Source organism: Schistocerca serialis, chromosome 10, assembly GCF_023864345.2.
Source record: "Schistocerca serialis cubense isolate TAMUIC-IGC-003099 chromosome 10, iqSchSeri2.2, whole genome shotgun sequence".
NCBI lineage: Eukaryota > Metazoa > Arthropoda > Insecta > Orthoptera > Acrididae > Schistocerca > Schistocerca serialis.
Window position 1 is genome coordinate 151,539,718 of NC_064647.1, and position 26,646 is coordinate 151,566,363.

Sequence of the window (26,646 nt, forward strand, 5' to 3'; positions counted from 1 at the left end):
GTTATTAATATGCAGTATTATTTTTATCAAGCATACACTAATTTTAAATGTTGATATGTTATTAAATTTATATGTCTGAATATTTAATGGAAATGAAGTCACCAAGAAATATATACAAAAATTTTCGTTCTACAGACAATGAATAATTGGGCTGTAATCTTTTTCTTCTTTGACAACCTGGTCTTTCTTCAACATTTGCAAATAACATGACACGTCAAAATCAGTGTGGTTAATTTAATGTGATGTAACATTACTTTACATAAAATAAAGAATACATATACTAGAGGTGAGAGTTCAATTTAAAAATCTAGTTTAATATCAACACTATCATTGGAATAATGACACTTTCGATTTATGTGATAAATATATTCCTGTTGATTGTTCTGGAAAACTATGATGTAAGCTGAAGCAGCTTACAAAATTCACGTCGAACATTTCTCTTCAGACACAACAACAAATTAGTTTTATGTCCTCACTTATAAACCACTGGCACCTTGACAGTCCACCATCAGCACATTTTTACAACACTGACAAAACTGTGAGGCAACAGCAGTGGATGTACAGTAGCAAATAATTTAAATTGCCAATCGAACTAGGAAATCATGCAAGATTTCTGAAGTAAGATTTCTTGCATAGGCAAACATATAGCAAGAATGAGATTTTAACTCTGCAGCGGAGTGTGCGCTGATATGAAAGTTCCTGGCAGATTAAAACTGTGTGCCGGACCGAGACTCGAACTCGGGACCTTTGCCTTTCGCGGGCAAGTGCTCTCCCAGCTGAGCTACCCAAGCACGACTCACGCCCCGTCCTCACAGCTTTACTTCTGCCAGTACCTCGTCTCCTACCTTCCAAATCTGAAAGGCAAAGGTCCCGACTTCGAGTCTCGGTCCGGCACACCGTTTTAATCTGCCAGGAAGTTTCATAAAGCAAGAACATCGTGCACTGCATGTGTGTTGCATTCATGTGCTAGTTGCAGACAGATGGAAGGCTATGTAGGTATGTGTGCATGTAATTGTATTTTTAAATATTTGTATGTATATTTTGATGATAAGGACTATATGCGTTATTGTACTTCATCTACCAACGTTTACTGACACATCACAATAGACCACTCCAGATCAGTGATTGCTGCAGTCCATTGAAAGATAAGGCGCCATATGGTTTGCTTGATAATGTTTGTAATCAGTTTATACCGCAGCAGAGCACATGTAACTGTAACAGATGTGGGAACTGATGGTTCCAACACTTTAACACTTGAATATGATATATTCAAAGTTGTTTCGCCTACAGTTACTTGCTGCAGTGTTGTCAGTATCATTTTCGACTCCAAGTGGTATCATTAGAGCAGCGACTGCTCATTAACCACTTTGATCCTCCAGAACCACGCCGCTGGAAGAATGAAGGATCGCTGCAGTCGCGGCGGTCGGATCCCTAGAACAGAGAAGGCAGGTGTTGCGAACCATTTCTACAGCTTACCTTGACAGTATTTCTAGCCTTCACATTACTGCCAGAGGAATGTTGGCAGATCAGTGGGAGTGCTGTCTGAACTAGTAACGTGGAGAAGAGCTGAATTATGGTTGTGACGCAACAGGTAAATGTCACAGTGGTAGAACATGTGTGAAAAACAGTGATAACTTTAAAACTAGGGCAGCCACAGCTATAGTAACTATAAATAACTGATTGACTAGATGTTAACACACCCATATTAGAACATTTAAAAAACAAATCCAATAATTTGAAATAGCTGTATTTGTTGGAGTAGACTAGAGACTCACCCAAACGATTTAATAACTTTTAAGTTGCATCTTCTGGTGTTTATAATGGTACTTCATGTGGTATAGAGAGCTATTACAGAATGCCGCAGAGTAACGGTTGGCGCGGGAAGGCAAAGTTTTCAACAACTGGTAAAACCCTCATCAATGATGAATGTCCAGTTTGTGTTAAAATCACGATGAGCTGTCAACACTTGAGCGATCAAAATATGTTCCTATGGGCCAATGTCAGATATCGTGGAGCGGCTTCTTCCGTTCCAGAGATAAACAGAATTAGTCAATTCGCGTCACGGAGGTGGAAGAAATTTTTGCAACTGGAATTTTATCGACATAGAAAGGGAAAGTTGTGGCACACATTTGCTGACTTTCACACTGGGTCTTTATGCCTTGAATTAAACGGAATAGCTATCAGAACTGTCTTACGAAAGGAAATCACTTACCACCCTGATATGTGCAGCCACTGAGATCCGTGGCTTCACTTGTTGAAATGCTTGTCATTTTCACTGAAAAGTTGAGCTTGACACATAAGTCGCCAAAATAGCTTGAAGAATCAAGGATTTATGAGGCTGTCGACAGTAATTTTTTACTTTGTTCAGATAAAAGGACGTGTCGCTGAAGGTACGATATGTATCACTGCTGTTCAAGTAAATAACGGTATTCTAGTCGTCACATCGTACATGGTATCGTAGGGGGGGGGGGGGGGGGTTGAAGGGAATTGAGCATTTGCTGACAGAAGGAAGACCTTCCTAACGAGAAATTGTCGCTCATAAACAGCGCAGCATCTTGTGTGGTACACGAGTATGAGTGGGGTGACCGGAAAACACAGCAGCGAACCGCAGTGTGATTGGTGACTAAACTAAATACCAGTACGGAACTATGATGGGTCTCATTTCTGCCTACGCAAAATGGTTCAAATGGCTCTGAGCACTATGGGACTTAACTTCTGAGGTCATCAGTCCCCTAGAATGTAGAACTACTCAAACCTAACTAACCTAAGGAAATCACACACACCCATGCCCAAGGCAGGATTCGAACCTGCGTCCGTAGCAGTCGTGCGGTCTGCCTACGCAGCTGCCATACATATGACAATGTGCGACTGCACAATTTGATAGCCACTGATGTGCAGAAAGGCGCACATTTACTTGATTTGCGGACAGTCATCCAGGCATTTAAGCACTTAAGCCTTAGACTATAATTACATAGTAACAATATATTGAGGAATGTGTTGCGTGGAGAAAAGTGGTGGAACTGATTTCTAACCGCATCCGTATTTAACGTCGCAGTGGTTAGGTTCGTAGTGTCACGGATTTCATTTCGACGAAGACAGGATTTTTAAGCGTAAGACCGCCTGGATCATGAGCCTGATGAGCTGGGTTCTACACCCACGCCAGAACTGTTTCACTTTCAACGATTGTTGTTGTAACTGATTTTCTTCTTCTAACACTGTCGCAATAAGAGAAAGAGTTTTTCTTTTCTTTCGAAAAGGACACAGCAAGAAATGAGAACATTGTAATCAGTTAGTATGAGGATAATTTTCACAAGTAACATAGGTCAGCAAAACCATAGTCGGAAGTATGCAGAATCTGCAGGGTCTAAAATTCGAGCATTTTATCATTTAGGTAACATATTAGTCTAATTTATTCTCTCGTTTAGTATCATGCGTGCCAGTAGCCATTTGATTTAGCGTTTGTTTGCGCCAAGATGAACGAATTTCATTATGTTCCTGAATACTATGTGGACCTCATAGTAGATTAACGTATTCTGAAGGAAAAATTCGCAGCATAAGAAAGAAATTAATGCAGAGCACTGAAATTGTAGAACTACATATCTCTAGGTAACGTATTTAAGTGATTAACACTGCAGGATCCCAGATCAATGTAAGCGTGAGATAGGCCATTACGAATGTGAGATACTGGTACATTAAAAGCCAGTGTAACTGCCAGAATGACGGTGGCAAGCAAGCAAACGTGAACGCTTTTTGTTGTAAAGGTGGCGAATGTCAGTTTGTGGGGTGGAATTCCATACCTGTTGCACTTGGTCGGTGAATACGGGGATGGTAAATGCTGTTTGTAGATGACGCTGAAGTTGTCGTCCGATGACGTCTCAAATGTGCTCAATTGGAGACAGATGTGGCGATTGAGCAGGACCAAGCGACATGTCGACACTCTGTTGGGCAGTTTGGATTACAACAGCGGTATGTGGACAAGCGTTATCCTGTTGGAAAACTCCCCCTCGAATGCTGTCATGCATGACAGCAGAACACATCGAATCACCACAGTGACGTATATATTTAAAGTGAGGGTTCGTGGTAAAACCGCAGAGCGCTTCGTCTGTGATACAAAATCACGCCCCAGACTATAACTCCAGGTTTAGGTTCAGTGGGCCCGGCACACAGACAGGTAGGTTGCGGCCCTCAACTGGCCTGCTTCTTACCAACACATGGCCATCACTGGCACCGAGGCAGAGCCATCTTTCATCGGGAAACACAACAGATCTCCAACCTGCCCTCCAAAGAGCGCTCACTTGCTACCACTGAAGTCGCAAATGGTGTTGGTTTGTAGACGGTGGCATGCAGGCTACAGGGCGTCGGGCTCAGAGCGGTCACTGAAGTAACCGATCTGTAGCCGATCGATGTGTGTCCGCAATGTTAACTGCTTCTCAACTGCTGCCGATGCAGTTCGATGCACCTGAGCCATACGCTGAACAGATGGTATTGCCTCTCGATAGTGCCATTTGGCCCTCTGGAGATCGGTCTACTCGCGACCGGACACTTTCTTGACCACTGCTGCCAGCAATCTTGTACAGTGGCTCCACTGATGTCAATATCAGTTGTATTGCGGAAGCAACAGCCTACTTCTCGTTGCCCTATTATAGGACTTCGTACAAACTCGGTGAGTTGTTGGTAATGGCGCCTTTGTCGCCTTAAAGGCATTCTTGGCTAACATCAGCTCACTACAGGATGTCAAATCAAACACCTTTCAGAGTCTATTTTCCTAGCTTACGAGGGCTGTCCAGAAAGTAAGTTACGATTGATCGCGAAATGAAAATCACAGTGAAAATCAGAAATGTTTCATTTGTAACAGTTAGCTACACCTTTCAGCTACTTCTCTACGTAGTCGCCGTTCTGACTCAGACATTCGTCGTAGCGTTGTACCAACTTTCCAATATCCTCATCAGGAAGGCAGCTGCCAGTGCTTTCCGCCTCTACGCTGGCCTAAAGCTCGTTGTCTGTGCCAAAATGTTGTCTTCATAGCCAGCGGTTCGTTTGAGCAGAGATGAAACTCAGTGGGAGACAATTACGGGCTTTATTGTGGGTAACCAATCATTTCCAATTGAGACGATGCAGGAACATCTTCATTGCCCCTGCAGAATGAGGCTGAGAATTGTCTGGAAGAAGAAACCGCACGACAGTTATGTAATGTTGGTTGCATAGCTTCAGGGGAAAATTCTCACCAGGCTCTCGTACTTGGCGGGAGACACTGTTCTCTATAACATCTTTACGCGCTTACTAAGTGCTCAGGAATGAAAAGAGCGACATAATTATACCTAGAGTCATACTAGAGACACTGCCCAACACATCTTTGCAAAGCTTTATCGGATTTTCATAGTCGTTTCCATTTCGCGACCGATCGTAACTTACTTTCTGGACAGCCCTCGTATTTTATTTGTCTACCAGTTTCGGCGATTTACTATGCCATCTTCATGCCTCTGACCGACGTGTAGGAAGATTTCACCTCGGTTCTGGTCAAAACAAGGGCTAGTTTTCAAATACAGCTCGCTGTAGTTTTATGCGTACTATAGCGATCACTTCAGTCATCATCTGCCGACTGTTACATTTGACATCGTGTAGCGAACAACCGTCTCTGAAAAGTTGGACATACACAGGGAACTCACTACCTCCAATGTCTAAGGTAACTAACGATCACAAACGTTATTGCGTGTTTTTGAAGCAAACAAGATTTGCATCCTCATTGTGGCGTTACTACGCCACTCCAATGCTACAGGTGAAAATTTAAACACACATAATCATTCAGATGGAGAAACAGGCCTATCAACTCCCGTCTATGTCCCGCAGTACTTTCTTGGCATTGTGAATTTTTATTTCCGTTAGTGTAGTATACACGGTTTTCCATTTATCTTGAACATTCGGAATAAAAAGATAAAAAATAAAAAATGTGTCAAGCAAATGTTGATTAGCTACCAAGGGGAATTAACCATCATGCATGACTTTTTACAACATTGTTCACTATAAAGACAAGAACAAGTGCATATCTTTATTAAATAATATCATTTTTTTATGTAACGCACTCCTATGTAAGATCTGTTGAATAATCTACCATATTATGCCGTTCTCGTAAACGTGAGATTGCTGAAAGCATAAGCCAAAAGTGAGTCTGAGTTTTTGTGCTGGCATACAGTAAAAGGACCGAGGGTAACGCAATTCGTTCACTTGCTGCAGGTAAACAAATGGGGAAACATGGAAAATGCACGCGGCTCAACCGTCTTTATTTGAAGATGTCTGTGCGGGTAGTGCACCACTTATCGTTTAAGAGTACTACAGAACTGTACTGCATGTACCCGTTTTGTGAATAACAAATCATTATTGCAGTCACTGTGTCTTCTAAATTACATTCTGCATAGATTCGCAACACTTCTACCTTCTATTATCTGTTGTTTCTTGTGCTCACACAGACCATCATCATAAGGATGACTGGATGATCAGCGTGCATTTTCCGTGTATTTCCATTTGCATACTGCCAACGCCAGCAAGTGGACGAGTTAAATTCCCAAAGTACTTGCTCTGTCTCCTGATACAGGAGTCAGTGTTGTTTTATGTTCTAAGAACGTTATGTTTACGTGAATGTACCTATGTGATGGGTGGTGAAACAGGGCTTGTGGAGAACTGGATTACGGAAAGAATAATTTACGATTTCTCTTAAAAAAGAAGTACTGCTCTTCATATCGTCGTAAGAGTTACAAGCAAATCACCATGCTGTTTAATGGCTCCATGGTAGCTTAACGACAACTGCTTGTTACATTTTTGTTTGGTTATGGACAAAATATTATATCAGGTGATCAAGATAAATGTGTATTGTATATTCATCCACAGCTACTTGAATTGTACACTTACTGCAGAATTTTTCGGTTTAAAAGCTATTGTTTTCAAACACACACAGTCATTGATTTGTGAAAAATATTCCAACGTAACATTTATGAGAAAACGAAAACGAGATATGTTGTCCTGGAACAACTGAACTGGCAATAACAGTATAATTCAAACTGCTGTATATATTGTAATTTTCGAGGCACAATAAGGATGCTATTGTCAGTAACTTCTAAACATGGTACAATCAAGAAAAAATAGATTAATACATTGTAAGACAATCTTGCAATACTTACTCAGTTATTTCAGTAGCGAGGTCCTCTTGCATTGGCAGTTGTGAATTCTGTGACTCTTACACACACAAACGAGCCACCTTCATTGATATTTGTGAAATGTATTACATGTATCAAGTAAGCTTCTGCACTGACATTTATGAAATGCGTATGTTTTTTGCACTCAATCCAGCCTTCTTCATTCCTTTTTGTGAAATCCGTAACTCTTTCGCATATAAACCAACCCTTTTCATTGGTATTTGTGAAATGTGTTGCGAACACAAGGCTCTGCTTTGGAGTGATATTTGCGGGTCCTGTAAGTCTTTCACACACGAACCAGTTGTCTCCACTGGAATATATGAAATCTGTAACTGTTGCGAACGAAAAGCAATCTCCTCTCTGTAAAGCTGTAACAAAGGAAAATTCAGAACTTGCAACCATCGTAGATATCATTTCACATTACAATATTTGCGTATGTAAGAAATTTTTTGAGCTGAACCGCTTTTCGTTATGAAGGTATTATTAATCATTGGTAGTATAAAACTGTGCACGGTTCATATAAACAGTAATAAATAAAAGGAATGTGTTATAGAAACTTTATTCATTCTCTTTTGATGTAATATGCTCAGTTATGCGGTAGAGCTTTATGATGAGTACAATTCTGTAACATTTGAAAAATAGTTCTGTAACATGTGAATTTCTAAACCATGCTTCATCAGTCTTGTACCATCTTGTACGTTGAATTAAAATAAGGCCTTTTACCATGGAAAATGTGAAGTTAGTAAATTAACTGAGTTTCTGAGATGTCTTTCTAGTTCACATGTCTGGAAAATATAGATTTATGTCAATTCCTAAAGGCTTCTTGTATATTATTTTTGTATAGAAGATTAAAAAATGTAACAGATAGACTACTAAATATACCATAGACAAGATTTTCTCTACAGCAACAGGGTATTTGTTCATAGGTGCATGACCATGCTCTACCTTGTAACATGTTGTAACATTTGGAGGAATCTTATCTTTCCAGAGTAATTTCAGTAATTTCAGGAAAAACTGCAGCACATGAAAAAGTGAACGTTATCATTTAAACATGGAATAAGAAAATAAACTTCTATTATGGGGCTGCTTCGAGGAGAAACTTCTATAAAATTTCCATGGCACAACACACTCCCCTGTTTGTTTCGTAATATGAAGTACAACCACAATTTATAGAGGCGAATCTAAAATAGTTATTAGCAATTTTATACTTAAAATGTAACCAAATGTTCATTACAAAATAATGAAGCCGTTTTTATTTGCCTTTAAGATGCTATCGGTGTTGCAGTTAAGCAAACCATACCGGTAGTCGTCCGAGATGTTAGAAACACTAGAAACTTAAATTTGGATGCTCAGACTGGAATTTGAAACTGATTCCTGTCATTTACGCCCTCACTTGCTTTTTCTACCGCTGCGATAACGTTTCGTAACCACCCCAATTATCGATAAGATACTGCAGTTTATAGAACTAAATAATTATTACATAAAGTAAATTACATTATTATCACTATTCATGAAATTAAAATTAATATTAAAGAACATTAAAATTACTAAGAACTTATAGATATAAGATATATGTATTTAGAGAACATTCGTTTGAAATTGACAGCCAAAAGATTCTGCTGACGCCAACCTACATTGCGCGTAAGTAGCACGAAGATACCAGAAATTAGGGCTCATACGGAGGTGTACAGACAATTGTTTTTTCCTCGCTTTATTCGCCTGTGGAAAAGGAGGGAAAATGACAAATAGTGGTACAGGGTACCCTCCTCTACGCACCGCAGGGTGCCTTGCTGAGTACCTCTGTAGATGTAGATGTGTGTTTTTTTCAGTGTACGCCTATATGCTACTGTAAAACATTGTTTGATTTACTATTACTGCTGTTCTTCCTTGTGCCCTGACCTTTAATTCAGTCTAATGTTACGTTGCTCGTATGTGTCATCTGAGAAAACCATATTAACCTGAAGATGAAGTTTTTCTTTAAATTGGTGCAAGGTATACTTTACCGTGACATAATGAAATTTACGTGACATAAAGCAGAATGTTTTTGTCTTATTCACTCAATAACGAGTATTTCAGGATCCTATCGTTGTGAGTAGTCGGCTTTAATTGAATGAAGGTTTAGAAATTTGCCCTGAACGAGCAGGGAAAAGATATTTAAATTAAATTAGATACATTTCCAGAGAAAAGCTGCAAATGCAGTGTTTTACATGTGTATAGTTTCTGACCGTAGAACTGTTTCTTGGGTAAACTCAAGAGCAAGAAAAACAAGTATACTATGGATTGTGTCATTACTGAAAGAAGACTTTCATGGAAGAAGGCTTTCATTGAAGACTGTGCGGTTCTCCTGCTGGTACAAAGAAAATACAGCGTTACTGAGATTAAAAAAAAAAGAATAAATAAAACAATAAAAATGTACAGAACAACTTAGTACTCACCGCGAGAGGATACAGTACTGCTTGTAGACACACTTATTTTTCCTCTCTCTTTCAAAACAGTGTTGGAGTTCCTTGAGGTCAGAAAAAGGAACTCTCCAAAAAGAAAGGTCATTTATTGTATTACTTATTCCACTAGTAAATATTTTATTCAGTATAATGCTAAATACGAATGGACTACCTAAAAACCTCACGAAACGGATAATTTCACGTACATTTTTTTTTTCAAATAATACTTTACAACAGGTATCTTCAAGGCACTTTTCATTCAGTGAACATCCGGCACCTTTGTCATGAGAGCTTCAAATTCGTTATGAATCAATTTCATGGCAATGCAAATGGGTTCGTAGTCGTATTTTCCATCCCACTACAGTTTTCCCTCTCATTTGGCACCAACCCACTCTTCATTTACACTGTTTGGGACGTAGTTATGAAACTGAGTTTCTGGCGATATATTAGATGAAATGGAAGCTGATTTGTAAGACAACTGAAAGAAAACACTATTAAAAATTACCGCTGTTTGTCATAGTCTAAGGGTCTCAGTTAAAAAAGAGGGCAACTTGACATCAACACTAAATTGCTTCTATATAAGCAAAGCTTACCCCTTCTGAAAACTAAAACCGATCGTTGCACATGTCAAAATCTCTAAATGATAAAAGAAAACTCACCAGCGAGCCACAGGAGTAGAGTGACGCAGTGTTTGGCCTCCATGTCTGCTGTGCTCTATCCGCTGCTACTCGGCAAACTGACGGACTGAACTGTAAATGCTTGGAAGCTACGAGGGTGGGCAAGGTTTTGTGGTGGGCGGGGCAGCAAGCGTGGTGGGGATTCAGCACCACCCGTTCCCTCGATGTGCCGTCTAGCCAAACGCAGCAATGTCGCTGTAATAGCTCATAGCGCTCACCTTGTCGACTCTATCCAGAGGTCAAACATAAGGAAGGTCTACTGAACACATTGTGGTCTCCTGGGTGCGATGATGATGTTACAAAACTACACAAATAAAATATGGCGTTTTAGTCTTCGATCGCTATTATGTATTTTCAATTACCGGTTTCGGGCTAGCTGCCCATCTTCAGATCTGTTAGACAAAGTTAAAAATGTAATTAATAAGAGAGATACAGTTAGTGATAGGAATAGCTTAGTTTGCAAAAAGAAATTTTGGAACGTATTAAATGCCAACATCCCATATGTTGTAGTTACAGAGTAACTTTTCCGTACAGAATACTCGGTTCGCTGTCATAAGTAAAGTAAATTTCAATCTGATAAAACCTTATATCGCAGTTTTTAAGAGAAACCTGATTGGTAACAGTAAAAAGTGCCCTCTACCTATAACAATTGTGCATCCGTTATTATTTCATCGTATATATTAATGGCGAATATTCTTTTTAATAGAACAATTTTTAAGATAATAACATACGAATAATTTTTTTTTTTTTTTTTTTTTTTTTTTTTTTTTACTGTTACCAGTCAGGTTAGTCTTAAAAACTGCGATATAAGGTTTTAACAGATTGAAATTTACTTTACTTAGGACAGCGAACCGAGTGTTCTGTACGGACAAGTTACTCTGTAACTACAATATATGGTATGTTGGCATTTAATACGTTCCAAAATTTCTTTTTGCAAACTAAGAAATTTCTATCACAAACTGTATCTCTCTTATTAATTACATTTTTAACTATGTCTAACAGATCTGATGATGGGTAGCTAGCCCGAAACCGGTAATTGAAAATAAAGTACAGCGATCGAAGACTGAAACGCCATATTTTATTTAATGAACGATCGCGGAATTCCCTTGAGACAATCATGTCTAGTTTTTACCAAACTACACATTTTTTAAGAGCCAAAGAAACTGGTACATCTGCCTAATATCGTGTAGGGACCCCGCAAGCACGCACAAGTGCCGCAGCACTATGAGGCATGGACTCGACTAAGATCTGAAGAAGTTCTGGAGGCAATTAACACCATGAAACCTGCAGGGCTGTCCATAAAGGCATAAGAATACGAGGCGGTGGAGACTTCTGAACAGCACGCTGCAAGGCATCACAGACACGCTCAGTAATGTTCATGTTTGCAAAGTTTGGTGGCCAGCGGAAGTCTGTAAACGAAGAAGAGCGTCCCTGGAGCCACTCTGTGGCAATTCTGGATATGTGGGTTGTCGCATTGTCCTGCTGAAATTGGCCAAATCCGCAGAGTACACAATGGACATAGATGGATGTAGGTGATCAGACAGGATGCTTACGAACATGTCAGCAGTCAAAGTCATATCTAGACGTATCAGGGATCCCATATCACTCAACTGCACACGCCCCACACCAATACAGAGTCTCCATCAGCTTTAGACGTCCTCAGATGACATGCAGGGTCCATAGTTTCATGAGGTTGTTTCCATACGCGTACACGTCCATCCTCTGGATACAGTTTGAAGCAAGACTCGTGCGACCAGGCAACATGTTTCCAGTCATCCAGAGATCAATGTCGGTGTTGATCGGCACAGACGAGGCGAAAAGCTTTGTCAAAAAGTGTACACTAGTGGGTCTTCGGCTCCGAAAGACCATATCGATAATGTTTTGGTGAATGGTTCGCGCGCTGACACTTGTTGATGACCCACATTGAAATCAGCCGCAATTGGGCGAGGTGTTGCACTTTTGTAGCGTTGAACGATTCTCTTCAGTTTTTGTTGGTCCAGTTCTCGCAGGATCTTTTTCCGGCTGCAGCGTGAACCGTGAATTTACATTCAAAATATTTTCTTAAAGAATTTACTTTATTTACTAGCGATTCATCAAGAACATTAACACATTTAATCACACTAGGTGAGCGTGGAAGTAGTTGCCAGGGAGTAACTGATGAAAATTAAATTAAATTTCTAAACATTCTTCGTGGTGTCAGTTTGTTCTATATCGTGTCTCCCTACCACTTTCGCGCAACGACGCTCTGAGCGTGTTTTTTAGGGAATTGACTAATTTGAACCTGGGACCTGTTGCTGGTAAGGAGACGCCAGACCACACATGACATGTAGAGTTCAGTGAGACTAGCGATGATATAACCAAATACTTAATGATTTCAGCGTCAGCTCCACTGCACTCCCTGTAAAAGAATCTTAATCCTAACTAAATTTAGTGGAAGGGGTTCAAGGCTTTCCTATTTTAAGTTAGTTGGTAAAATAACGTCGAAAAAGCAGTTAAGTTTACCATTGGAAATTTTATACTACTCATAAAACATCGTATATAAATTGCACTATTGCAATACAGGATGGTAAAAACCAACTGCGTTCAACAAAAATGAGAATGAATATTCCCTGAATGGGTTTCCAAGTTCTACAATGGATCGAAGGATGACCTATGCCATATCACATCTATAATCTAGGTTTAAATTAAGTTTCACAAAAGAGAAAACCATCAGAATGGTCTACAGTGACCCTCAATTATCTTTAATTACTTATCTAACTTGTAGTAAATTACAGTGGCTGATGTGGCTTCTCAATAACTGCATAACAGAAAAATCATCGTGTTTCAGATTTTTACTTCAAGTGGCAAATGTGAACGCCATGAGCTTTAATTGACGATCGACACTAGTATTACGCAAAAAGGGGATGTAACAGATGAGACTTCTGCAGTTCTGAGTGAAGCCTTATGCGCTCAAAAATGCTGCATTGCGTGCATTCATTACCTTTTCGGTGTTCGTCAGGGGGCGGCGGGCAGCACAGCTCCGCTCACCTCGCTGTCTCGGAAGGAACTCTGACCTAACTTCTCCTTACTACAATTTACCGAAGTAGGTTTAAAGAAAAAAACAAAAAAAAGCTATCTGTCCGTTTTTCGTCTGACGAATCAGGGTGTCAATGTTAACCTTAAACTCCGCCTACAAAAATTCTGTCTATCCAATGAGAAACGTTATACTTTTCGTGGTGGGGCAATGTTTTTAAAGTTTGCAACGTAACAGAGATGCGAAAAAGTCTCACGCTAAAACTTGCAGCTGGTGTGGTCCTTTTAGCATTATCGTAAGATCTATACTGTTCTTCTGAAGGGCTCTAGCTTTTAACATGGGCTGGGGGGTGGTCCTAAAGTAACAGAGACGCGAAAAAGTCTCACGCTAAAACTTGCGGGTGGTGTAGCCCTTTTTGTGTTATCTTAAGATCTATACTGTTCTTCTGGAGGTCTCTAGCTTTTAACATTGGCTGGGTCTCTTGACGTAACAGAGACGCGAAAAGGTCTCACGCTAAAACTTGGGGGTGGTGTGGTCCTAGCGGTTAGCTGGCGACGTGGGTGTCCGTCCGTCCCTTATCGCAGGGCCTTCCAGCTTAACACGGTTCTGCTCTCGGCTTCTGTTCTCGTTTCTCCCCTCTGAACTGCGTCTGTCCCACGGTGGGAAGGTATGACATGCATTTAGGCACTCTTGTGTTACTCTGTGGTATTTCATTTGCTCACTCGTTACTCGTATTACTTTGGTTAATTATATGTCATGATTTATTCGGAGCTATGTGACATACTACTGGATTTGCTTATCATGTCAGGGTTTTCATGGAAGGTGTTGGATTTGCCTGACACCTTACACATTTAACAAATGAGAATTTTATTCATAAAAGCCTTTTCAAAAACATTTAAAATTCATAAGCAGAAAAGCACCCTTGACATACCAAGTTACAATTTTTTTAGAGGCAGAAAAAAACAATACTGACAGTACATGCCTTCGGGCTGAGAAGCTTGCTGCTCCCTTTAAACACATCTGTAGCCACGGCCGCTCACAACAACCTCTGAAAGACTACATTGGTGCAAATCAGCAACACACCAGATTACTTTAAACTGAAAATTTTAACATTTCACACAAACACATGAACTATGCAGCCCGTAAGAGGCATGGAAGTGGTACAAATACTCACAGTAAGAAATTATTTGCCACCGAAAGCGCAATTTGTTTTTAAAAGGACTCTTACCGTGGACGGGTGGCAACTTTATAAAAATGATTAATTAAACAAAACCCATGAAATTCAGACTTACATAAAATGTACAACATGCTATTTATTACACACATACCGCCTCGCAAGATGGCAAGATAAAAACATATTTCAGGAATTCGGCCTTTACACCTTAATCCTATAAATTCGTTAACAACGAATCCGACAAACATGACAGGGGCAGCTATTAACGTATCACAGAATGACAGGGGGATTACTGAACAACCCGAACCGCAGATTGCTCTAACCCTCCCCAACTCCACAAGGGAAAAACGGACCACCCAATTCACAAATAGCCACTTTCCCGCGGGTGTGCAAACGGAGAAGAATGGTGGGACGACCCCCTGCCGAGCTCATAGCGCCCCTTAAATGCACGTAAACGGCCAAGCTTTCCCCTTTCCCACCAGAGGGAGACACCAAAGCTGCGATTGCCACAGCGGCGCCACCGCTAGAAACGGAGGGCGACTGCTTCACACTATGCGCTGCGGCGCGCTCCGCAAAACAGTAAATTTTTACCACGTCTCACAGCGATATCGGAGATTTGATTTTTTACCGGATTCCTGATAATCACGGTTCACTCGTGAAATGGTCGTACGGGATAATCCTCACTTCATCACTACCTCGGAGATGCTGTATCTTATCGCTCTTGCGCCGACTAAAACGCCACGTTCAAACTCCTTCAAATCCTCATATTGTGACATTGTAGCAGCTGTAACCGATGTAACAATTCTGCCAGACCCTTGTCGTCGTATATAGGGCATGCCGATCGCAGCGCCGTACTCTGTCTGTTTAAACATCTCTGTATTTGAATACACATACCTATACCAGTTCCTTAATCGCTTCGATGTAGGAAGTAGTTCCCATATTCTGCCACACAACGTGTTGCTGAAGTGTGTGACCAATTTTAGATTGACTGAGATGAACCAGAGATGTTATATGCGATAAAAAGCTTCTGGACAACTCTTTGTAATGTGAATCTCTTCACTGGATGTGGTGAGAAGCGGGCGCGCCTGCTTGAAAGGTGGGGCTTGCGGGGAGGGCTGCCGCGCGGTGTAGCCGTGCGGTCTTAGGCGTCTTGTCACGGTTCGCGCGGCTCCCCCCGTCGGAGGTTCGAGTCGTCCCTCGGGCATGGGTGTGTGTGTCGTCCTTAGCGTAAGTTAGTTTAAGTTAGACTAAGTAGCTTAAGGACCGATGACCTCAGCAGTTTGGTCCCATAATACCTTACCAAAAATTTCCACTCATATTGTCACTAAACAAGATGGTCAGTCAAGAGAGCTCAGACACTTTGTACGTGAACTGGTCATTACATCTTACCCCAGTAACAAATCCATCAGGGATGTTCAGCTTCCAAAAAGCTATCCAAGGCTTTCGGTGAGTGGGTTGTGTAGCAAAAATGCGAAAAATCGACCACGGCTAAACCAAAACCAAGCAAACCTCACGTGCTGACGCAGAAGGACCGTCGTGCATTTCGGAGGGAGATTGTAAAATATTACGTGAAGTCGGCGGAAGTAATCGCAGAGGAGTTCCAAAAACCTGCTTGCAGTCCGTCTAGTACAATGATTCTGCGTAGGTGTTTAAGAAGACTTGGGTACAACAGTCGAGCAGCTGAAGCCACATATTTCGGTACTCAGTACTGGGCGATTCTTGAGGTCGCTTAGAGAGCAACGCGATTGCATAATAGTTGACTGTAAAAGAGTGATTTGGAGGGATGCAGCACGCTATACCTATGGCAATCGCACCGAAGTGTTTAGGCTCTGAGCACTACGGGACTTAACTTCTGAGGTCATCAGTCCCCTAGAACTTACAACTACTTAAACCTAACTAACCTAACGACGTTACACACATCCATGCCCGAGGCAGGATTCGAACCTGCGACCGTAGCGGTCACGCGGTTCCAGACTGTAGCGCCCAGAAGTGTTTAGGTTTGACCAGTTCACGTAGAATGTCCATAGTTAGGGACTGGTCCCTTATGGCGTTTAGGGAAACGCTGTACATAGGAAGACCGGAATACATTTTACGGTTTTACGTACTGGGAACAGCAAGGAAATAACTTGGTGGTGGCGTACATTTGTATCAGCACAGAAATGAACCCTTCCATAAAGTAGCATGTATGGGTCTCGAGGAAGACTGGGTCACCAATACATAGTCTTAAGACACTTCATTGAATGTATCCAAAGCAGAGATCAACCATCATAGCGGTGAAAGTGGACACTCCTCTTATTAATGTCAACTAATTAATATTTGGAAATTTGTCGTAAGGTGTTATGGAACCAAACTGCTGAGGTCATCGGTTCCTAAGCTTACGTACTACTTAATCTAACTTAAAGTAACTTACGCTAAGGACAACCCCCCCACCCCACACACACACACCCATGCCTGAGGGAGGGGAGGACTCGAACCTAATACGGCATACGGTGGGGGGCGGGAGGGGGGGGGAGCCGCGTGGACCGTGACAAGGCATCCCAGACTACGCGGCTACCCAGCGCTGCCTAGTTAATATCCAGATACGTTTGGCTAGCGTACGTAATCAGACGTTGGAGATGGAGGACACGAACTTGCGGGGAAAAGGAGGCGCTAGTGTGGCGAGTAGATGTTTCCGAGTCGCTCCGCCAACAGAGCATAACACGCCATGAGGCGCTAAAAACAGACTGTACAATATAATTACGTATAATTAGGAGTTCATTGTTTCAACATTTGATCAGATTATGTAAGAGTATTAAATGGTTAAACATTGAGAACCTCAGTATTCTTTGCTAATCAGTTAATCCAAAAATCCATCTTTCGTAAAATGTTGAGAGGCTCGTAATTTGGAATTAGACAATGTTATCGTAACAAGAGATGGTGAAAGTTTCCAAGAAGCTACCTCATCCACATTATTCCACTTCTTTAAAAATTTTAGATACGTTTAATATGAGAGAGAGTTTTACTTCTGCAATTATGTTCGCTCATCCTGAAACAGCACTGCAGAAGTTCTCATGAACACATCTAATATACTTTTGAATTATTAAGTAGAAATCTGTAAAGCAGAAATAGACTGACGTATTTTAGCATATAAAAAATGAGCAGCACGTTCTCCGCCGCCTGCTGGCTGTTCACAGAGAGATATCTTAGGGCTTCGTAAAATGCTGTGTTATCCATAAATCGCTAAGGGATACCAAAAATTGTAAGCTAAATAACCAATCACAATAATATTTTCCTGCCAACCGACGTATGGTGCGAATTGGTCCGGGAAAATGACCTGTGAAATTGAGCGGCATGGAAAGTTAATTCGGGAAGTGCAATTAGGACACAGAAGTGGACTATACGGAGGCAGTGTCCAGTGAAAGAACCAGTGAGGACAGTAGTATTCGCAAGAGTGAGGCCTGCACAGTGGATGCTAAACACGGCGATTTCAAACGTGAGTGGAAGAGAACAGATAGCGCGGACACTGACAGGGGAAAATCCATATCGCAGCCCCCTCAGATTTAGTGGTAGAATTTCCCAGTGGATAACTCGTCAAGAACTGAACACACATCAAGCATGACAGCAGGAAGAAGGTGTACTGAAGTGAGAAAAAAGAAGCAAAATACAAATTGTCAACGAACGGTGCAAATTCAACAGGTGCAACATTGAGCGACTATAAACAGCCACGTCGTTGTTGTTATGTGGTCACGGTGGTGGACTGAAGGGGGGGGGGGGGGGGAGGGGAGGAATGGAGATCCATGTTCAAATCTGCCTCGTACCACAGTTTTTTTTTATTAACTGTCGTCCGGCCATTGACGTATTTGTTTGCTATATTCATATTTGTTTCTGTTTCGTGGTGCAATGTTCGTTTGCAACAGCGAAGTGAAAAGAAGGTACCCTCAGATTTACATACTTCCCCTTTGTTCTCCAAAAGTACCAATGTTATAATTATTGGTCTCCTTTTTGAAGTTATCACTCCTGTATTCCTTCGTTGAAACATAGTACACGCCCTGTTGTCATTTCTGTGAGAGGTCTATACGGCATCGCGCCTGCTCTCACTATTCACTACATTTACTTGTAACTGTAATACATTCTTACCACATAACTCATATTCAGAATTGAAGCGCCAAAGTAACTGCAATCGACATGCATACATAGATATGTAAACAGGCAGAATACGGCGCTGCGGTCGGCAACGCGTATATGAGACAAGAAGTGTCTGGCGTAGCCGTTAGATCGGTTACTGCTGCTACAATGCCAGGTTATCATGATTTAAGTGAGTTTGAAAGTGGTGTCATAGACGGCACATGAGCTATGGGACTCAGCATCTTCGAGATAGCGATGAAGTGGGAATTTTCCCGTACGAGCATTTCACGAGTGAACCGTGAATATCAGGAATCCGGTAAAACATCAGATCTGCGAAATCGCTGTGGCCGGAGAAAGATCGTGCAAGAACGGGACTAACGACGACTGAAGAGAATCATTCAACGCGACAGAAGGGCAAAGCTTCCGCAAATTGTTGCAGATTTCATTGCTGGACCATCAACAAGTGTCAGTGTGCGAACCATTCAACCAAACATCATCGATATGGGCTTTCGGAACGGAAAGCCCACTTGTGTACCCTTGCTGACAAAGCATTTGCCTGTGTTGATCAACAACGACACTGGTCTGTTGATGACTGGAAATATGTTGCCTCGTCGGACGAGTCTCGTTTGAAATTGTATCGAACGGATGGACGTGTACGGGTATGGAAACATTCTCATGAATTTATGGACGTTGCATGTCAGCAGAGGACTTTTGAAGCTGATGGAGGCTTTGTAATGGTGCGGGCCGTGTGCAGTTAGAGTGATATGGGGCCCCAGGTTCGTCTAGATACGACTCTGACAGGCGACACGAACGTAAGCATCCTGTCTGATCACCTGCAAAATACATTATTGTGCATCCGACTGACTTGGGCAATTTTAGCGGACAACGTGACGCATCAACATGTCCAGAATTTCTACAGAGTGGCTCCAGGAACATTATACTGAAACACTTCCACTGGCCACCAAACTTTCCAGACCTGAACATTATTGAACGTATCTGGTGTGGCTTGCAACTTACTGTTCAGAAGATATCTCCATCTTGTGGTATTCTTACGGAGGAGGAGGAGGAGGAGATTAGTGTTTAACGTCCCGTCGACAACGAGGTCATTAGAGACGGAGCGCAAGCTCGGGTGAGGGAAGGATGGGGAAAGAAATCGGCCGTGCCCTTTCAAACGAACCATCCCGGCATTTGCCTGAAGCGATTTAGGGAAATCTCGGAAAACCTAAATCAGGATGGCTGGAGACGGGATTGAACCGTCGTCCTCCCGAATGCGAGTCCAGTGTGCTAACCACTGCGCCACCTCGCTCGGTGGCATTCTTACGGATTTATGGACAGCCCTGCAGGATTCGCGTCAGTTCCCTCCAGCAAAACTTCAGACATTAGTCGATTCCATGCCACTTAACGTTTCGGAACTTCAGCGTGCTTGCGCGTGCATTCACGTTATTAGGTAGGCGTACCACTTTCTTTGGCTCCTCAGTGTATAACCAATGTATAGTATGACAGTTGTTAAGTATACAGAATGAGAACAGGCACCTCAATTACGGGACGGAAAGTTGATCATTCTCTGGGGCACGGTGGAGAATTGGACATGAATCTCCCGATTTAAAGTGCAGCGGCATGATCACACAACCACGACGCCGTGATTCTCGTAACCTGTATGTTGGACATCTAGAACTTGTACTGTGTCACTCTTTCTGTTTTGCTTCTATTTTACAGTTCAGTACACCTTCTTCTTGCTTTCGTGCTTGATCGGTGTCCATTTTTTGACAGGGTATCGACTGGGCCATGTTGTCGCTAAATTTGAGGGGGTGCAGTGGGAAGTTTCCTTTGTGAGTATAGAGGGAGGGGACAAATCATCGCGGAGCTGCGTCCGTCTACGAGTTGCTTCATACTTTCATTATAACCATTCTTTCGCCCCTCTCTGCCCCACGCCCCCCCACCCCCACCCCCAACCCCTCCACCCTCTCCTGCGCTACCGCAGTAGGCGATACCCACCTTCGTCACAGCCGCTACAGCTGCTGCTGCTGCTTATTTTACTGTCGCAAGGCATCGCAACACGATTGATCGTACACCTCACCAGCACCGGTCGTTGAGTTAGAGCAATTAAGAGCACTTAAGGTTTTTATCAACTGCTTCTAAACAACTATCAAAGATCTGCTTTCCTTCTTAAGGGGCTCCTGAACGCCCTATACTTGCAATGTTAAAATAACGCTTATAAATTACATCTTTCCTCACAAAGTATTTGAGGTAGGAAGTTGAACTTTTTACAGATTACTTATTGGAATATGGGCTACAACTTAACACAGGGATTTTACAAAATTTTAGTTCAGTTATTTAAGATGATTTTTTTTCAATTGTAATGAAAATTCACAACATTTTTTTGCAATTTTTTATTTATATATTCAAAAATATACAGTTTTTTGGAAAAAGGGTGTGTTAAATTATGCAGAAGGTACTGTGTAACATTTACTGAAAGTTTGAAACAAATATGTTTGGAAGATCCTTAGAAACATGTAATTAATATGAGAAAATAAAAGTTTTGGGAATCGAGCGACAAAGATTGGATTAACTTTTTAGTGCATTCCAGGTCCATAGGATGGATTATCTTCATCCTCTGCAAACTCCTCCTCCAGCTTCCTCTTGTTCCTCCTCCTGTTTACTCTTGCTTGTATTTCTAGACTCTTTACAGCCCTGTCTGCAGCCCGAAGGCGTTCCTTGTCTAAAGCAAGCATCGCTCGTTGTTGTGTTCGTAGATTTTGCTACCATTTTCTTCAGTTGCAGTTACTGCAACACTGTTCCAAAAGGTGGTCATGTATGAACACTTATCACATTTCAGTTGTATTTCACTAGCAAGTCCTACGTGCTTTATTATGGAGAGTTCCAGACCAACTTCACTACAATGAATACATCTTACACATCTTACTCATTATTATACTTCAACAAAACAGAGACTCAAGAAACAGAATTAATTACGAATATTTTCGAGATAGCGACAGAGTAAATAAACATGAAACAATCGACAATCTCACCAGCGATATATATTGAACCATCACAGGTTAGCCACAACACATACTTTATCTCACATCACTAAAATGTACCTGATGAACACGGACGTTAATAATAACACCATTTTACAGCAGTTTAACAGCGCCACAGTGGGTCACGCCCATGTAGAACACATTTCAAAAAAAATTTAAAAATAGTTGTAGTCTTCGGAATTGAATAAATTATATATCTATTAAAAGGTAATAGTCTGCAGATTCAGAAAACGCAAAAAAGTAAAAATTGAACTTTTCATGATTTTGAGCCTTTCCGGAACCCCTTAAGGTTTTTATCAACTGCTTCTAAACAGCTATCAAAGATTTAGCTTGCTGGAAAGGGAGGTGTTAAGAAATTAATAAATAAACACTTTCTGATTATGATGTGTTAGAAACAGACAGTGGTGCGTCAAAGACAGAATATAATGAAGAGGGAAATATTACATGGGGCATGCAATGGGTAATGTAACACTTTCATTTTCTCGGCTAATCCCGCTCGAAAAAATGTAAAATTTGTTGTGGGACATAGTGGATTGTTCCCACTTCTGCCCGTATAGTTTCATGAAGTTCCGATAGATCACTGTACTACATGTTGCCTTCAATACGGCGGCTGTAACGGAGGTGTGTTCCATGCAGAGAGCTGTCATTGAGCCTCTTTCGGCGGAAAACAAGAGCTTCGCAGATATTGATAGGCTCTTGCAGGATGTCTACGGATACCTGGCAGTGTACGGTGAGGCGTTGGGAGTGGCGTCTGTGATCATCACAACTATTCCTCCTCATCCACTCTACAACCCGTATCTCGCGTCTTCCAACCTTCATGTCTTTGGCCCAATGAAGGAGTTCGCCCCACGGGAGGCAGTACGTGGATGATGTTGAGGCTGTTGATGCAGCAAGACGTTGTCTCCAACGTTGACCAGTAGAGTGGTTCCATGCGCTCTTACGGGCAGTAAGATGGCATAAAGCCGTGGCATTTAACGGAGATTTTATTGAAAAATCCGATTCTTTAGCTAAACAAGTGGGAAATAATATGGTGACTTGGGATTTTGGAAAAAATCAGTGTGCTTTCGCATACCAACTGCTTTGTATTACTTATTAAACGCGTCCCCGTAAATAAAAATTGAACCGAATTTATATGATGAGTTGATGAGATGATGATATGACAAAAGTAGAGGATAAGAAAGGAAATGTAGGGTAGTTGAGTGTGACAGATATCAGGGGATTCAGAACATCAAACCAGTCGCGTAACGCAAGAGACTCCTTTAACACTAGTTGCAATGCAAAGGGGAAATGAAGGAATGCCAGATTGGATCCAGTTGCTATTTGCTAGAAGTAGAATCTGATGGTAGTGAATTAAAGAGTATTTTTATGCATGAATTGAAATCTAGTAGTAATGAATTGTAAACCAGTCGTGCTACAATTGATAGTAGTATAAAGCATGAGTTGGAATCCAGTCGTAATGCTCTGAGGGATGAATTAAAAACTGACAAATTAAATTTTGAAACTGATTGCAATCGTAATGGTTTGGAAATCAAAGATAGCCAATACTTAACAACATTGAATAGCCTAATATGTTGAAAACTGAAATCGGTGAGGTTCGCAGGAAATTCAAGAAAGAGAATAAACCGCTAGAGAAGAAATTAACGGAAAGAATAGGCAGGCAATTCGATATTTCATCTAGACAATTTGAAGAAATATATACTCAGGTAAACAGTTGGCAAACGTAGATCAAAGAGGTAAAGTGTGTGTTAAGACATATCATTAAATTTACGAAAAGTGTTTTAAAAAGTAGAAACAGTAGAATTCCAAGTAGACGATTTAAAGTCTAGCTTTGCTATCATAGAAGTTGGAGTAATCTGCGGTAGTTTGTGTAACACTGCAGTACAAGATACTTCTTATATTGACGCCGTTTTTACTGGATGCCACAAATTTCTATCGTTGAATCGAGATAAGCAAATACACCCATTAAAGTTTTGGAACGATTAGGAGATTATTTGACGAGTGGATGGTCTGAAAGCGAGAAAATCTCTTTTATTAAAAGTCTTCTGTCGGGAGATGTTATGCGTTGGTCAACTGGTGTCATGATACGGTATCTGAATTTAAATCTGCTTTCTTGAGTGAGTACTGGTCACAGAATAAAGCAGACGATGTATTAGGGCAATTCTGGAGTGGTCGTGAATCTATCAAAGAATTCTCTAGAGTGTGGATTTCGAGAGTCGCATCTGACAATAAAGCTGAAACAGCAAACGATGATTATGGGCTTAGAAAGAAAGCTGCCCTGATGTTGGCAGGAAAGAATCATTTCAGCATATAGAAACAATGTGGAAGGTTTTATTGAATACTTCGAGAACAGGTACATATTGGGATCTCCTGACAGGAACGCAAATAACTGAAGTGGTCAGGGTGGAATCGCTAATGTACGTAGCTTAGAAGTTCAAATTCTAGTTACCGCTGCAGAGGTAGAGGGAGAGAAGGAAGAGAGCCTCCACGTTTTCGCAATTATTACCAAAACAGACAGGTGGCAAATGTATTATTCAGGCAAAACTGACAGCAAAATGCTTTCAGATCTGATGACATAACTAATGATAGTAATAGGCCACCCGAGAGAAGCTAAATTCCATGAGCAAGCTGGCACTCACCAGGCGGAAACACAAATACTGTCACTAATAGTCAAACAGACCACATAAACCGACATAAAAAATTCATGGCAGGGTGATGATCCGGTAGCAACAACCAGTACATATAATAGAATTTGTAATACACTAGAAAACTTAGATAAGCTTTAAGAGAAAAAAAAACTTTACAAATAGCAGGAAGAACCAGCTAGTTTCTTTGGAACGGACAGTAACGAATATGAGGTAATTACATATATTTCGGATATATTTGGAAATATGCAGGCTGCTACTACTCTGTAGGGAATAGATTCTTTACTGTGAAGTTTTGAGGAGGAGGAGGAGGAGGAGGAGGAGGAGGAGAAGGAGGAGGTGATAGTTGAACGAGTATCAATTGTAATAATACTGAAGAAATTATGAGCTGTGATAACTTCTCAAAAGAAATAGAAGCAGACTATAATTTGTATAGCAGTGATGTGAAGGAACGCAATCCCCCAAAACGTTTAACTGATGTGCACCAAACAAAGGTTTTTATTTGAAAAAGATGGACAAGTAGAAAAGGCAGCTGAATGTGTGATTATTGATGTTCCCATTAATATAAATATAAATGTAATTTCAACTGAAAGAGATTATTTTAGCTGGAAGTGAACTGAAAAATATTTGTTTGACATATTTCATGAGGCACATGTGCAAAGTAGTACAAACCACTCAATTACACAATGAAGAATTTCGGGAATAACTGTGTGCTGTTTTCTGGACAGTGACAGAGCAATGTCAAGCCTTTCTGTGATTATATTCCTAGCAGGAATAAGTTAATGCAATGAGAGAATCTGATTTAAGCGTAGTAGGTGCTACTGGAAACATATCCAGTCTAGTGAAGAAAGAAGCTTTGACATCAATAGTGAGAGGTAGTTATTGACCATCCTTGTTTCATTGTGTTGGGTTTAACTGTGAATACCACTGATTTTTTATCAAAGTTCTAAGGAAAGACTGGCATTGATCAGAGCCGAATCATGTTAACATTGCTACATTCTGATGTAATTACTATGCCTTTCATTGGAAAGCAAGTTCTTAATGATAATGAAACATAGGAGTTATCTATTACTGTAATTAGAAGTGGAGGATGGCAGTTATAACGATATAATATTATTTCTTTCTTTCAGGATCCAAAATAAATATTTTCCCTAAGAGCAAATACAGTAGTCTAACACTAAAGTATGTTATTTGTAATGAACAAAAGATTCGTGGGTGTAAGACTCATAATGCTTAAAATTGAGAGAAATATTTCAATGGGAAAATTATTTTTAAAAGTGATATCTGTCTTTGTCTTGCATACATCTCTTGTCACTTTCTTCCTCCTAGTCACAGTCTAGTTAACCTCGGTAGTAACAGTGCATTTTCCATAATGCACGTTACGATGGGAGACGGGACGGTACTTCATGTCGATCTAAACAAATTAAAAAAAACTCATTTCCTTTAATGTTGCTCAGTTGTATTAAGAACATTCTTTTCAACGAGGTACTGATGTGTAAGTATGGTCCAGATCCGGAAAATGTATTTAGCCACATTCTTAGCAATATCAACACACTTTCAATAAAGCTTATTTCTGACTTTATGAACACCCTGAAAGAAATATATTTAAAAAATTCGTTCGCTGTTGACTTTTACTCTCAAAATGTGTAAGTAAGGCCATGAACCTGGATAGACTGAAAACAACATTCATTGGGGAAAGTGATATATTCTACTGAGACTTTAATTTTTGGGTGAAGTTTAAAAGAAAAATTTAAAACTTATGTACAGTAGGGTAGAAGAATTCATCATTAACAATAAAAATTTTCTAAAACTTTTAAAATGTAAATTAACTGTCTACATTACAATATTTGGAAATGGTGGGCGTAAAGAACACCAATCTCTTCGTATTTCAAAGCTCAAGTCGCATGTACTAATGCGAGCTTCAGTTAGAATAGTTATATATTTAAGTTCAAGTAATGTGTCGTGCATGTTCTTTTATTTTGCGCCACTAATGCTCTTGGCATGTTATTGACAGGTTTTTAGAGATAGTGCGGGCGAGTCTTATTGTATGAACGGAAACAACAGAAAGAGGCGATTCTGCTTAGTAACCATTACTACCATCTCACTGAGATGACTATCAGTTGTTGTAATTACTTAAAACTTGCTTGTCAGTAAATTAGTTTTCTTTTCTGTTTGAGTAATTTTTTTTCTAAGAGCAAAAATGATAATCAAAATATTAAGAAAAGACCCATGGATATAAAAATGAAATCGTAATGCTTGAAGTCTGGAGAAATAGGATGAGTGACGGAGCAATGTTTGTAAAACGGTATCTGTCTTTTGTCTGACATACTTCCCAATTTCTGCTTCACCTTTTGCTCCTCCTAGTCATGG